The sequence below is a fragment of the Pelobates fuscus genome, chromosome 8 (assembly GCF_036172605.1).
Source record: "Pelobates fuscus isolate aPelFus1 chromosome 8, aPelFus1.pri, whole genome shotgun sequence".
Classification (NCBI taxonomy): Eukaryota; Metazoa; Chordata; class Amphibia; order Anura; family Pelobatidae; genus Pelobates; species Pelobates fuscus.
The window spans coordinates 97,255,036-97,268,592 of NC_086324.1; positions in this window are offsets into that span (position 1 = coordinate 97,255,036).

Genomic DNA, 13,557 nt, shown 5'->3' on the forward strand with positions numbered 1-13,557 from the left:
CGTTCGGGAAACGCTCGCACCTAAGTTTCTCTAGAGGACAGGCCTTGGGTGTATCTATTTTGTCCTCTGTTCACAATTATAAAGATCACAGGCTTCTGTTACCCGTTTCTTTGACTTGGGAGAAGGGAGTAGTAAAAACCATGGCTTTGATCGATTCTGGAGCCGCTGAGAGCTTTATCGATCAAGTTTTTGTTAACAAGCATACTATCCCATCCCAGTTAAGGGAGACACCCCTGGCCGTTGAGGCCATAGATGGTAGACCTTTACTTGAGCCTGTTATTTTCCGTGAGACCATACCTGTTAATTTAACTGTTGGTATCTTGCATGAGGAAGACCTATCCCTGTTGATCATTTCCTCTCCTTCTATTCCCATAGTCCTGGGGTACTCCTGGTTAAAGATACATAACCCTATCATTAATTGGGAGTTAGGGGAGATAGTTTCATGGGGTCAGAATTGTCAAGAGAAATGTTTGCGGAAGGTCTCGCCTCTTTGCCTGGCTAACACGTCGGCTAACTCCTCTAATCCTACAGAGACACAAATACCGCCTCAGTACCTGGATTTAAAGGCAGTATTTGATAAAAAGAGAGCCGATACCTTACCTCCACACAGATCCTTTGACTGCAAGATTAACCTACTCCCTGGTACTATGCCTCCCAGGGGTCATGTATACCCGTTATCTACTAAAGAGAATTCAGTTCTAGAGGAGTATATTCACAAGAATTTAGACAAGGGATTCATTAGGAGATCCTCCTCCCCTGCCGGGGCTGGATTCTTTTTTGTTAAAAAGAAGGATGGTACACTTAGGCCTTGTATTGATTATCGAGGTTTGAACAAGATAACCATTAGGAATGCTTATCCCATTCCTTTGATTACCGAACTCTTTGATCGTTTAAAGGGTTCTAACATTTTCACCAAGTTAGATCTCAGAGGGGCATATAACTTGGTGAGAGTCCAGCAGGGACACGAGTGGATGACGGCGTTCAATACTCGATACGGTCACTATGAATATACAGTTATGCCTTTTGGGTTATGTAATGCACCGGCTGTATTCCAGGATCTGATAAATGAGGTTCTTAGGGAATTTCAGCATGAGTGTGTTATTGTATACCTGGACGATATACTCATACATTCTAGAGAGATTGAGACTCACCACGAACAAGTCAGAAGGGTTTTGCACAAACTTCTTCAACATGGTCTGTACTGCAAATTGGAGAAATGTAGTTTCGATCAATCCCAAGTAAACTTCCTCGGTTATGTGATCTCTGGGGAGGGATTTAAGATGGACCCGGATAAACTCCAGTCCATTCTAGATTGGCCTCTACCCAAGGGTCTTAAGGCCGTTCAGAGATTTATTGGGTTCTCCAATTATTATAGGCGCTTTATTAAGGGTTATTCTTCTATTATTGCGCCCATTACCAATATGACCAAACAGGGGGCTGATACTAAGAATTGGTCTAAGGAAGCTCTCCTTGCTTTCAAAACTCTCAAGGAGCTTTTTGCTTCCGCCCCAATTTTAGTTCACCCTAATACCACTCTTCCTTTCCTACTTGAGGTTGACGCCTCGGAGACTGGCATAGGTGCTATCCTATCCCAAAGGCTAGGTGTGGATAAACCGTTACACCCATGTGGATTTTTTTCTAAAAAATTGTCTGGTGCTGAGAGCAGATATGACATTGGTGACAGAGAACTACTAGCTGTTATCAAGGCTTTAAAAGAATGGAGACATTTATTGGAAGGGACATTACATCCTGTTACTATTTTAACGGATCACAAGAACTTGTCCTATATTGGAGAGGCCAAGCGATTGTCTTCCAGGCAAGCTCGTTGGTCGTTATTCCTCACCCATTTCAATTACGTTCTCACTTATAGGCCTGGTTCGAAGAATTCTAAAGCCGATGCCCTATCTCGCCAATATGAACCTTCTGCTTCATCTGAACCGGTTCTGTCCTCTATTGTACCTAAATGCAATATTATTGCTAACACAAGTCTCAAAATCCATTCTCCGTTGCTTGCCCAGATCATGAAGTCACAACATCTGGCACCTGGACAGACTCCTGAGGGAAGAAACTTTGTTCCTCCTGAACTCCAATTGGAGCTCTTACAGTGTTTCCACGAAAGTAAGGTGGCTGGTCATCCTGGCATTCGCAAGACTTATTCCCTGATCTCCAAGGATTTCTGGTGGCCTTCCTTACGAAAGGATATTAAGGAGTTCATCGGAGCTTGTGAGATTTGTACCAAGACTAAACAGCCTCACACATCGCCATGTGGTCTATTACACCCTTTGGACATTCCAGAGAAACCATGGTCCTGCTTGGCCATGGACTTTATCGTGGATTTACCTGCTTCCAAGAGACAGACTGTTATTCTCACGGTGGTTGATAGATTTACTAAGATGGCTCATTTTGTGCCGTTACCTAAACTCCCGACTTCTCCTGAATTGGCGGAGATTTTCGCGAGAGAGGTTTTTCGCTTACATGGGATACCTTCTGAAATTGTTTCTGATAGAGGTTCTCAATTTGTCTCACGATTCTGGAGATCCTTCTGTTCTCAATTAGGCATCAAATTGAACTTTTCCTCTGCCTATCACCCCCAGTCTAACGGGGCTGCTGAACGTACCAATCAAAAGATTGAACAATATCTGCGCTGCTTTGTTTCCGAACACCAGGATGATTGGGTCGGTTTGATTCCTTGGGCGGAGTTCGCACACAATAATCTCGTTTGTGATTCTACTCGTTCTAGCCCCTTCTTCATGAACTATGGCTTTCATCCTTCCATTTTTCCTTCGGTCTCTTCTTCCCAAGATGATCATGTCGCCAATCTGAAGAAGTTGTGGGATCAGACTCGTCAAATTCTCCTGCATAATTCTATGTTGTTCAAAAAACACGCTGATAAGCACAGAAGGGCGGCTCCAGTTTTTGTTCCTGGGGATAGAGTATGGCTGAGTACTAAGAACATTCGTTTAAAGGTTCCCTCTATGAAGTTTGCTCCTCGTTACATAGGTCCTTACAGGGTTCTGACTCGTATCAACCCGGTTGCGTATCGCCTAGCTCTGCCATCTGCCTTACGCATCCCCAACTCCTTCCATGTGTCTTTGCTGAAACCGCTAATTTGCAACAGATTTTCCTCTACGGTTTCCTCACCTCGTTCAGTTCAGGTGGAGGGTCAGGAGGAGTACGAGGTCAACTCCATTATCGATTCCCGAGTCTCCCGGGGGAAGCTACAATATCTAGTCAACTGGAAGGGATATGGTCCTGAGGAGAGGAGTTGGGTACCTCAGGAGGATGTTCATGCCCCTCGCCTCCGCAGGGCGTTTCACTCCCGCTTTCCATCTCGTCCCGGTTCCTTCCGCCCGGTGGGCGTATCTGAGAGGGGGGGTACTGTCAGGGTACCTGAGGTCTCTACCTCTGAGAGAGGTAGAGACTTAGTCGTTTATCCGTCTAGACGAACCGTTTCCTCCGTTCCTCGCGGTCCATCCAGTCACTTAAACGCTGGCCGCGAGGGATCCGCTTCCTTTTCTAACATGACGCTCAGTACGTGACGTCATGACGCCAATCCCGAGTGACCTGTCACTCAATTGTCCGATATCAAATCAGGACTTGTCGGAGGCGTGTCTACTCTCCGGAGTCAGGGTATTTAAGCTTGCTTCTCTCTTCAGCTCATTGCCCTGTCGTGGTTCTAGCTTGTCTAGTCACTCAGTGCTCTTGTATTCTAGTATTCTCTTTGGTTCTGACCCGGCTTGTTGTACTATTCTGCTTATCTCTGTTATCCCTCTGACCCGGCTTGTCTCTCGCTTACCTGTCTTCTCGTTCCCTCGACCTCGGCTTGTCTCTGACCATTCTCTGTTATTCTCTGTACGTTAGTCCGGCCATTCTAAGGCCCGGTACACGTACCTTTCTACTGTTTGGACTCTGCGTGTTGGATCCCTGTCCCGATCCTGACACTAATATTAACATACAGGAGAATCCTACTCAGTCCACAGAGAGACAAATACCAGACCTTTACCTAGACTTAAGGGCAGTGTTTGACAAGAAGAATGCCGATTCTTTGCCGCCACACAGGTCATTTGACTGTAAAATTAAGCTTCTACCCGGGACTATGCCTCCGAGGGGCCATGTATATCCTTTGTCTGTTCAGGAAAACTCGGTTCTAGAAGAGTATATTCAGGAGAATTTAGAAAAGGGATTTATCAGGAGGTCTTCTTCTCCGGCCGGGGCGGGGTTCTTTTTCATTAAGAAGAAGGATGGCACGCTGAGACCTTGTATCGATTACCGAGGCTTGAATAAAATAACTGTCAGAAATGCCTATCCTATCCCACTGATTACCGAGTTATTTGATCGTCTTAAGGGCTCCAAAATCTTCACCAAGTTAGATCTCAGAGGGGCTTACAATTTGGTGAGAATCCAGCAAGGTCACGAGTGGATGACGGCATTCAATACCCGGTATGGCCATTACGAATACACTGTTATGCCATTTGGACTATGCAATGCTCCTGCAGTATTTCAAGATTTGATTAATGAGGTACTTAGGGAGTTTCAGCATGATTGTGTCATTGTTTACCTGGACGACATACTAATACACTCTAAGGAGATTGAGACTCACCATAGACAGGTCAGAAAGGTGTTACACAAACTTCTGCAACATGGCCTATACTGCAAATTGGAGAAGTGCAGTTTTGATCAGTCTCAGGTAGACTTTCTTGGGTACGTGATTTCTGGGGAAGGTTTTAAAATGGATCCTGGTAAACTCCAATCTATTTTAGACTGGCCTTTGCCCAAAGGACTCAAGGCTATCCAAAGGTTTATTGGTTTTTCCAACTACTATAGGCGCTTCATTAAGGGTTACTCCTCTATCATTGCGCCTATTACCAATATGACCAAACAAGGGGCTGATACTAAGTTCTGGTCTGAGGAAGCTCTTGGTGCTTTTAAGACTCTCAAGGAACTTTTTGCCTCAGCTCCCATTCTAGTTCATCCTGATATGACTCTGCCTTTCTTGCTCGAGGTCGATGCTTCTGAGACAGGAGTTGGGGCTGTTCTGTCTCAAAGGTTAGGGGTGGATAAACCGTTACACCCTTGTGGTTTCTTCTCTAAAAAAATTTCTGGGCCTGAGAGCAGATATGACATCGGGGAGAGGGAACTGTTAGCGGTCATTAAGGCTTTAAAGGAGTGGAGACATTTACTGGAAGGGACACTACACCCTGTTACTATTCTAACGGATCATAAGAACTTTCTTATATTGGGGAGGCGAAGCGCTTGTCCGCCAGGCAGGCTCGCTGGGCCTTGTTCCTCACTCACTTTAATTATGTACTTACGTATAGACCTGGTTCTAAGAACTCTAAAGCCGATGCATTGTCTCGTCAATATGAACCATCCACTATAACTGAACCACTTCTGTCCTCCATAGTTCCTAAGGGGAATATCATCGCGAACACGAATGTCAGGATTCACTCTCCATTGCTTTCTGAGATCATGAAGTTTCAGCATTTGGCACCCAAACAGACCCCTGGGGATCGACACTTCGTTCCTGCCGCTCTCCAACTGGAGGTGCTACGCTGTCTCCATAACAGCAAGGTGGCTGGGCATCCTGGCATCCGCAAGACTTATGCGCTGGTCTCTAAAGATTTTTGGTGGCCTGACTTACGCAAGGATATTAAAGAATTCATCGGGGCATGTGAAGTTTGTACCAAGACCAAGCTACCCCATTCGCTTCCATGCGGATTTCTGCACCCTTTAGAGGTTCCTGAAAAGCCTTGGTCCTGCCTGGCAATGGACTTCATTGTTGATTTGCCTATCTCTAAAAAGCAGACTGTCATCCTCACTGTGGTAGACAGATTTACTAAAATGGCTCACTTCATTCCCTTACCTAAACTCCCATCTTCGCCCGAATTAGCGGAGATATTCGCCAGGGAGATTTTCCGTTTGCATGGGATACCTTCCCAGATTGTCTCTGACAGAGGCTCCCAATTTGTTTCCCGTTTTTGGAGATCATTCTGCTCCCAACTAGGCATCAAATTGAATTTCTCCTCTGCCTATCATCCTCAGTCCAATGGAGCTGCTGAACGCACTAACCAAAAAGTTGAACAATATTTACGTTGTTTCGTTTCAGAACACCAGGACGATTGGGTCGGTTTGATTCCTTGGGCGGAGTTTGCACATAACAATCTCATTTGTGATTCTACGCATTCTAGCCCTTTTTTCTTGAATTATGGCTTTCATCCTTCCATCCTTCCTTCGGAGTCTTCTTCTCAAGGGATACCGTCGGTGGATGTTCATGTTGCCAATTTAAGAAAGTTGTGGGATCAAACTCGACAAATCCTTCTGCACAATTCTACACTGGTTAAAAAACACGCTGACAAACGTAGAAGGGCAGCACCGGTGTTTGTTCCAGGCGATAGAGTATGGTTAAGTACTAGAAACATTCGGTTAAAAGTGCCGTCCATGAAGTTTGCTCCTCGATATATTGGACCTTACAGGGTACTGTCTCAAATTAACCCAGTTGCGTATCGTTTAGCGTTGCCTAATGCCTTACGCATTCCTAATTCATTTCATGTTTCCTTGCTAAAACCATTAATATGTAACAGGCTCTCCTCCACGATCGCCCCTCCCCGCTCAGTTCAGGTGGAGGGTCAGGAGGAGTATGAGGTCAATTCCATCGTTGATTCTCGAATCTCCCGGGGGAAACTGCAATATCTGGTCGATTGGAAGGGTTATGGTCCTGAGGAGAGAAGTTGGGTACCTCAGGAGGAGGTGCATGCTCCCCGTCTCCGCAGGGCGTTTCACTCTCGATTCCCTTCTCGCCCTGGTGTATTCCGCCCGGTGGGCGTATCTGAGAGGGGGGGTACTGTCAGGGTACCTGTGGTCTCTACCTCCGAAAGAGGTAGAGACTTAGCTGTTCCTCCATCCAGACGGCCTGATGGCTCCCTTCCCCACGGTCTATCCGGTCATGCAAGGCCGGCCGCGAGGGAGTGACTGCCTTTTACAGCATCTAGGCAGGAAGTTGTCATCAGGACACTCCTCCGGAACGACCTGTCACTCAATTGCTGCAGGACCAATCAGGACGCCTTGGTTACTGCTCTGAAAAGGGTATTTAACAGAGCTTCTTTCATTAGCTCATTGCCCTGTCGTGGTTCTAGCTTGTTCTAGTCACTCAGTGCTTGTGTATTCTATTATCCCTTTTGGTTTTGACCCGGCTTGTTTACCTTACTCTGCTTATCTCTGTTACCCTTGATTCGGCTTGTCTCTCGCTTACCTGTCTTCTGTTACCCTCGACCTCGGCTTGTCTTTGACCATTCTATACTGTACTACTTACGTTAGTCCGGCCATTCTAAGGTCCGGTATACGTATCTGGCTACTGTTTGTACTCTGCGTGTTGGATCCCTGTCCCGATCCTGACACCGAGGTCTCCAAGCACTCTGCCTGACACCATAACCACTGCAGACCCCACGAACCGCCGCAGGTTGGTTGGGGTCTCGCCGACTCCACCCACTCTGGACCCAAGACCAGGGTCCAGCTTCCAGTAGGTGGACCTCTCCGAATTCCAGAGAACAGGAACAGGAATAAGCTTTTAGCAGAGCTCAGCGATTATACCCTGGGGAGTATAGTGATTATAGCAATGCCCAGAGTGTAGTTCTCCAATCCCCCAAACATGAGCCGAAACTTCATGAAGGTACAAGATGATCTGAGGTGCTAGCACACCCAGTCTGCTTTTATTTCCATCTTACACATAAAAGACCTCCCACAGGGGGTAAAACAGCCAATAACATAACGGTTGCTAGCCACAAGTTCCCTCCCCTCAGATAACCAGTTAACATAATTATACAGCTAAGAAAACTACAGTTTTTATACATGTGCTATAACTTTAAATCCATACATCCAATCTTCCTAAAATGCATATTTAGAATCAGCACACTTTAAACATAAACCCTTCCAAAAATCACACAGATCCCTCCAGTGAATCAAAAGTTAGGTGGAAGTCCTTTATGACCGACCGCAAGCACAATTTCCTGCCCAAAACAGTTCCATAGATTTGGGCTGTGCGGTCGGTCAATTCCATGCAGAAAAACGGCTAAGTCCCATTCGAACGGGCGTTCGAATATACGAACGGGACTTAGTCTCTGAAGCTGAAAAACGAAGCGTAAAAGAAGGTAAGGGTCAGCGGTGTTCGGTAGAGTGTGTAGCCGATTTCAGTTCCATGGATTCGGCTACACACACCGCTGACCTCGTTCGAAGGAACAAAGATGGCCGCCGCCACGTGTTCGTTTGTCGAATGGCGGCCACTTCGACTACTTCGGCACTTCGGCTGCATCCGAAGTGCCAATTTAAAGCTGCAGAATTGTTCCCTATTATTTAAAGGTACAGTCTTATAAAATCCAATCTGCTAAACGAGTCTTTAACAGGTAATACCTTCCAGGGGCCATAGTCTTAAAGGGTATTGTTACCCAAGGTCTCAATATGTCCCCAGACAGTTCTTAAAGAGCCAGCAGCAGTACAATAAAATACCATTCACTGTGCTTAAAGGGCCAGCAGTCGCACAATAAAATACAATATGCCCAAATATAGTTCTCTAAACGTACCAAATTTCCAGGGGCCATAGTCAGCAGGTAGGAGGCGGGCAAACAGGCTTCTCCAATGCCCAGTGGCGAGGTTGGTTTCGTCACAGTTTCCTTCTGCATCCACCACATCAGGGATTTGTGAACCTGAGGAGGAATTCTGATTTGTTGAAACAAGGTATTAAAGTATAATATATATATATATATATATATATATATATATATATATATATATATATAAATAATATACAAAAATACAATCATAAAATTATTTTTTAAATACATACATGTGAGCTGTCAATATGGAGAAGCAGAATGATCTTGTCCAGGATTAAATCGCCACTTCCTGCAACCTCTTGGTCACTGCAAGGAATAAGTTTATTGGCATTTTTTCTCTTGCTAACCCTAGGGTCACAGCAAGTAAATTCCCGGTCACTAAGGCAGTACCTTCAGGGAGACACCTCTGCACAGGGCTGTGTACTGAAGCTTCCCAAGGAAGAGAGGCTGAACTCCCTTGGGGCAGAAGGTAAAGACCCTCAGGTAAGCCAAAAAGAAAATTATTCTATTCCTGTAATAGACTAAGTTGGTCCTATAGGGATAGGGCAGGAACAAAAAGACTTAGGGAGGAGGGGGTATTTGTATTTTTCTTTTAATTAGTTCCTGTCTAATTAGGGATAAGGAGGAGCTACCCATTGTTGTGTTGTCATGGATATGGCCAGGAAATATTAATATCAAAATACACGTAGAATGATATTGATTAAATATATATATTATTTTATATAAATAATAAATAAATATGTAAATACATATATTAATAATAATAAATATATATAATAATATAAAATATTGTGTAATTTTGTTCTAACTATTTTTATATTAATATATATAGATATCGAAATAATACATATACATATAAATCACTATATATATATATATGTATATATCAATATGTGTGTTTGTGTATATATATAATAATTCTATGTATATATTAATGTAATCATTTTACATAATTGGGTCATTTTATTAATTACAATTTGTGGGACCTGCCTGACAACCCAGGCCGAAAGTCCAGGGAATTTAATTTGCTAGCACTATATTTAACCCTGTAATTTTTCAAGACACCATAAAAAACCTATACATGGTTTGTACCGTTTTACTCAGAAGACTTCGCTGAACACACATATTTGTGTTTCAGAACAGTAAAATGTATTGCAACGATTATATAGTCAGTGAAAGTTAATTATTTTTCATTTTTCACACACAAACGGCATTTACACTAACGATATAATTGTTGTTATACGTTTTACTGTTTTGAAACACTAATATTTGTGATCAGCGAAGTCTCCCGAGTACAACAGTACTCCTCATGTACAGGTTTTATGGTGTTTTCAAAAGTTACAGAGTCAAATATAAGGCTTGCGTTTCAGTTTTTTCACATTGAAATTCGCCAAATTGGTTACGTTGCCTTTGAGACCGTATGGTAGCACAGGAATGAAAATTACCCCCATGATGGCATACCATTTGCAATAGTACAAAACCCAAGGTATTGCAAATGGGGTATGCCCAGTCATTTTAGTAGCCACTTAGTCACAAACACTGGCCAAAATTGGCATTCAAATTAGTTATTTGCATTTTTCACACACAAACAAATATTAACACTAACTTTGGCCAGTGTTTGAGACCAAGTTTCTATTAAAAAAGACTGGACATACCCCATTTGCAATACCTTGGGTTGTCTACTATTGCAAATAGTGACTAAGTGGCTACTAAAAAAGACTGGAGATACCCCATTTGCAATGGTATGCCATCATGGGGGTAATTCTCATTCCTGGGCTACCATACGGTCTCAAAGGCAACATAACCAATCTGGTAAAGTTCAATGTGAAAAAACTGAAAAATGTAACATGCTATATTTGACCCTGTAACTTCTCAAAACACCATAAACCTGTACAAAGTGGGTACTGTTTTACATGTGAGACATTATAGAAAATTTTCTCCATACTTACCGTAATTTTCTTTTCCTGGCTATAATTCATGGCAGCATCACTAATGGGTTAGCTCCGCCCCTAACAGGAACAGGACAGGAAACAATTAATCAATTAATCAATCAGACTATAGGTATAAAAGGTCCCTCCTCCTTCCAACCCACAGTCTAGTATAAAGCTTAAAAAAAAATTATTGGGAGGGTTGTTGATGCTGCCATGAATTATAGCCAGGAAAAGAAAATTACGGTAAGTATGGAGAAAATTTTCTATATTCCTGGCCATTCATGGCAGCATCACTAATGGGTAATACCCAAGCTCCGCAATCAAGGGAGGGTGAATAAAAACGAGACTCCAATATCATGCTGCAAAGGAGAATTTATTCACGAGAGATTTACGAAGGACAAAACCCCTCTACCGAAGGATGATGAGGAAGAGACCACATCCAGTTTGTAATGTTTGATGAAGGTTATAGGTGACGACCAGGTGGCTGCCCTGCATATGTCATCAGAAGGAACCTCTGCCCAATTAGCCCAGGAGGTGGCCAGAGCCCTCGTAGAGTGCGTCTTTATCTTTTCCGGAGGAGATATTTTCTTTAGTTTATACGCCATATTGATGGTATTAGAAACCCAACGCATTAAAGTAGCCGTAGATGCCGCCTCCCCTTGTCTGTATCCTGACGGGATAATAAACAATTGCTCCGACTTTCTAAACTTGTTTGAGACCTCAATATGTTTCATGACACACTCCCTCACATCCAACTGATGGAGCTTTTCTTCCGCAGAAGAGGGGTACTGGTAAAAGGAAGGTAGAACCACTTGTTGAGCCAAATGAAAACTAGAAACCACCTTTGGTAGGAATTCCATTCTAGGTCTTAGGATAATTCTATCATGAAAGACCTGAATGTGGTCAGGATCACTGGAGAAGGCTTGAATCTCCGACATTCTTTTGCTGTCGTGATTGCCACCAAGAACAAAGTCTTGTACGTCAGATTAATAATACCCAACTCATCCAACGGAGCAAAGGGGTTTTCTGACAACACATCCAGTACCAAAGGAAGATCCCAAGGAGGAGCGTAGTTTCTAGAAGGAGGTCTTATGCGTATAGCTGCCTTAAAGAACCTCGCAATGATGGGGTCTAATGCCCAGGAGGTGTTACACAGGGCTGATAGAGCTGATGACTGCACCTTCAGAGTGCTTAAGCTTGAGCCCTTTTCTAGACCTTCGTTTAGGAACTCCAGAACATCTAAATTCGAAGGCTGTAGGAAATTCTTGGACTTATTATTCGCCCATACACGAAACACATCCCATATCATGCGGTAGCATGCAGATGTGGAACTTTTTCTGGATTTCAGCAAAGTATTCACCACCGGCTCTGGTACTCCTTGTTCTAAAAGTCTCTGCTTTTCAAGAGCCAGGCCGCCAATTTCCATTGGTTCGGATTGGGATGCACCGCTGGACCTTGTATCAACATGTCCATTCTCAGAGGAAGAGGCCATGGAGGACCCACGCACATCTTGTTCAGGAGGGGAAACCATGGTCTTCTCTGCCAACTCGGAAGTATAGCAATCACTGTCTTCTTTTCCTTCCGAATCTTCCTCAACAACCTGTGAATCATAGGCAGGGGAGGGAATGCATACCCCAGATCGAAGTCCCAATGATGGGAAAAGGCATCTTGTCCTGCTGACTGATATTCTGCCTTCAGAGAAAAAAACTTCGGGACTTGAGCATTCCGAAACGAAGCCATCAAATCGACCTGGGGTGTGCCCCACCTTGATGCTATCTGTTGAAAAACCTCTGGGTTTAAGTGCCATTCTCCCGACATAATTTTTGTTCTGCTCAAATAGTCTGCCAGAACATTTTCTTTCCCAGGTAGATATACTGCTTTCAGGCCCTGCAGTTTGTCTTGAGCAAATTCCATCAATGGAGATATTTCTCGTACCAGAGCCTTGCTTTTGGTACCGCCTTGTCTGTTTACATATGAGGCCACTGCTCTGTTGTCCGTCTGGACCCTCACCCAATAATTCGATATTGCGTGTTGAAACCCTCACAGGGCATATAATATTGCTCTCAGTTCCCTTAGGTTTGAGTGCAGCTTGCTCTCTCTCTGAGTCCAGGATCCTTGAATCCAATCCCTTTCTAAGTGTGCACCCCAACCACTTATACTTGCGCCTGTCGTCCTCCAGGGGAAATCCCACGGAAAGGTTTTTGGTATTCTCCCACCAAGTCAGGTCGTCTATTGTTCTTCGAGAAATAGGAATGTTTCGATCCTAGTTTTCCTCTTGCGTCTTGAATTCTCGCAGAAACTGCATCTGGATCGGGCGCATCTTCCACTGTGCCCATTTCACTAGGCCTATAGTTGACGTAAGGGAACCTATAAGGCTCATAAATTCCCGTGCCGTAATGCATCTCTTGTAGTGAAGATTCCTTATCTTTGTCTGAATCCTCTCCATTCTTTCCACTGATAGATTTACTTGCCCGATTACTGTATCTATGGTAGCCCCCAGGAATACAATCTTCTGAGAGGGAACCATCATACTCTTCTCCATGTTTAGTTTCCACCCATGTTTCACGAGTATATTCACGACCCACTTGGTGTGGAGTGCTACCGTATGGCTGGATGGTCCTATAATCAGAAAATCGTCCAAGTAATGGTATATCTCTATCCCTTGCTTTCTGATTACTGCGACTAATGCGATAAGCACCTTTTGAGAATGTTCTCGGAGCCAGGCTTAATCCGAATGGGAGTCCCCGGAACTGGTAGTGACTTCCAAAAACACAAAACCTGACGAACTTCCGGTGCCCCATGTTGATTGGGATCTGGTGGTACGCATCTTTTAGATCGATTGACGTCATCCAATCCCCCGCACTGATGTTTGGAATAATAGTTGAAATAGATTCTATCTTGAATGATTTTCTTTTTAGTTTTAAATTCAACTTCTTCAAGTCCAGGATAAGCCTCCACTTCTTTTAAAGGTTTGGGGGCTAGAAAAACAGTAGAATAGTGGCCCATCTTCTTTTCTCTTT